The sequence below is a fragment of the Carcharodon carcharias genome, chromosome 8 (assembly GCF_017639515.1).
Source record: "Carcharodon carcharias isolate sCarCar2 chromosome 8, sCarCar2.pri, whole genome shotgun sequence".
NCBI lineage: Eukaryota > Metazoa > Chordata > Chondrichthyes > Lamniformes > Lamnidae > Carcharodon > Carcharodon carcharias.
In genome coordinates this window covers 118,617,206-118,620,107 of record NC_054474.1, presented here as the reverse complement: position 1 = coordinate 118,620,107, position 2,902 = coordinate 118,617,206, and positions in this window count along the sequence as shown.

The following is a 2,902-nucleotide window of genomic DNA, read 5'->3' as shown; positions in this document are numbered from 1 at the left end:
TGTGTTTATGGTGGAACGTGTGTTTATGGTGGAACGAGTGTTTATGGTGGAGCGTGTGTTTATGGTGGAGCGTGTGTTTATGGTGGAGCGTGTGTTTATGGTGGAGCCGTGTGTTTATGGCGGAGTCGTCTGTTTATGGCGGAGCGTGTGTTTATCGCGGAGCTGTGTATTTATGGTGGAGCATGTATTTATGTGGAGTATGTGTTTATGGCAGAGCGTGTATTTATGGCAGAGCGTTTATTTATGATGGAGCGTCTTTTTATGGTGGAGCGTGTGTGTATGGTAGAGCGTGTGTTTATGGTAGAGCGTGTGTTTATGGCGGAGCCGTGTGTTTAAGGTGGAGCGTGTGTTTAAGGTGGAGCGTGTGTTTAAGGTGGAGCGTGTGTTTAAGGTGGAGCGGTCTGTTTAAGGTGGAGCGGTGTGTTTAAGGTGGAGCGGTGTGTTTAAGGTGGAGCGGTGTGTTTAAGCTGGAGCCGTGTGTTTAAGGTGGAGCCGTGTGTTTATGGTGGAGCCGTGTGTTTATGGCGGAGTCGTCTGTTTATGGCGGAGCGTGTGTTTATCGCGGAGCTGTGTATTTATGGTGGAGCATGTATTTATGTGGAGTATGTGTTTATGGCAGAGCGTGTATTTATGGCAGAGCGTTTATTTATGATGGAGCGTCTTTTTATGGTGGAGCGTGTGTGTATGGTAGAGCGTGTGTTTATGGTAGAGCGTGTGTTTATGGCGGAGCCGTGTGTTTAAGGTGGAGCGTGTGTTTAAGGTGGAGCGTGTGTTTAAGGTGGAGCGTGTGTTTAAGGTGGAGCGTGTGTTTAAGGTGGAGCGGTCTGTTTAAGGTGGAGCGGTGTGTTTAAGGTGGAACGTGTGTTTAAGGTGGAGCGGTGTGTTTAAGCTGGAGCCGTGTGTTTAAGGTGGAGCCGTGTGTTTATGGTGGAGCCGTGTGTTTATGGCGGAGTCGTCTGTTTATGGCGGAGCGTGTGTTTATCGCGGAGCTGTGTATTTATGGTGGAGCATGTATTTATGTGGAGTATGTGTTTATGGCAGAGCGTGTATTTATGGCAGAGCGTTTATTTATGATGGAGCGTCTTTTTATGGTGGAGCGTGTGTGTATGGTAGAGCGTGTGTTTATGGTAGAGCGTGTGTTTATGGCGGAGCCGTGTGTTTAAGGTGGAGCGTGTGTTTAAGGTGGAGCGTGTGTTTAAGGTGGAGCGTGTGTTTATGGTGGAGCCGTGTGCTTCTGGTGGAGCCGTGTATTTATGTCGGAGCTGTGTGTTTATGGCGGAGCCGTGTATTTATGGTGGAGCGTGTGTTTATGGCGGAGCCGTGTATTTATGGTGGAGCGTGTGTTTATGGTAGAGCGTGTGTTTATGGTAGAGCGTGTGTTTATGGTAGAGCGTGTGTTTATGGTGGAACGTGTGTTTATGGCGGAGCGTGTGTTTATGGCGGAGCGTGTGTTTATGGCGGAGCGTGTGTTTATGGCGGAGCGGTGTATTTATGGCGGAGCGTGTGTTTATGGCAGAGCGTGTGTTTATGGCAGAGCGTCTGTTTATGGTACAGCGTGTGTTTATGGCGGAGCCGTGTATTTATGGTGGAGCGTGAGTTTATGGCGGAGCCGTGTATTTATGGTGGAGCCGTGTGTTTATGGCGGAGCCGTGTGTTTATGGCGGAGCGTGTGTTTATGGCGGAGCCGTGTGTTTATGGCGGAGCCGTGTGTTTATGGCGGAGCCGTGTATTTATGGCGGAGCTGTGTATTTATGGCGGAGCGTGTATTTATGTGGAGTATGTGTTTATGGTGGAGCGTGTATTTATGTGGAGTATGTGTTTATGGCGGAGCGTGTATTTATGATGGAGCGTGTGTTTATGGTGGAGCGTGTGTTTATGGTGGAGCGTGTGTTTATGGTGGAGCGTGTGTTTATGGTGGAGCGTGTATTTATGTTGGAGCGTGTGTTTGTGGTGGAACGTGTGTTTTTGTGGCGGAGCGTGTGTTTTTGTGGCGGAGCTGTGTGTTTATGGTGGAGCGTGTGTTTACGGTGGAGCCATGTTTTTGTGGCCGAGACATGTGTTTATGGCAGATCTGTGTATTTATGGCGGAGCCGTGTTTATGGCAGAGCTGTTTATTTATGGCGGAGCCGTGTGTTTATGTCGGAGCCGTGTGTTTATGGTGGAGCGTGAGTTTATGGCGGAGCCGTATGTTAACGATGGAGCAGCGTGCTTATGGTGGATCAGTCTGTTTATCATGGAGCCACAAGTTTATTACTCTGGTGAGTTATTTTGTTTTTGCATAATTCACTCAGTTTCTCTCTGGTACTATCTCGGGATGATTTTTCAATACAATTCAGCATTAATTCATTCAAAATGTTGAGTTTTTTCTCACAGACAACCCTGCTGCCGCCATGCTATGTCTTCTCATTTCCATAAAATTCAAAATAATTTGAACACTTTGGACTCAAAATGCTGGGTGGTCTTCAAGAGCATTTCTTGCAGTTGCCCATGTGGGTGTGGATTGATACATGGCCCATGATTACAATGTGACAGTGAACATGCCAACTCAAGGTATACATCCTCATAACAAGTAGTTCCTAGCTCTTTCCAATAATAAAACACCACTTCTCGCAGTGATCCTGCCACTAGGCCGAGCTGGGTGTCTCCCTCTGCTGTGCCATCAGTCAAGGCAGTTTGACCCCCTTCTCAGAGCGCCCCCAGCACTGCCCCTCTGACAGCACGGCTCTCCATCATTACTGCACTGCAATCAATCCGGATTATGGTTCTCTCTAACTCAGAAAAGTGCATTACCTCCCTCCCCACCTGCACATGAACCCGGGCTCCTCCATCTCGCACTAAACCTACAATGTGTGTGTTTCCACTCTGAATACTTTATACTGAAGAAGAAACACTGACATACACA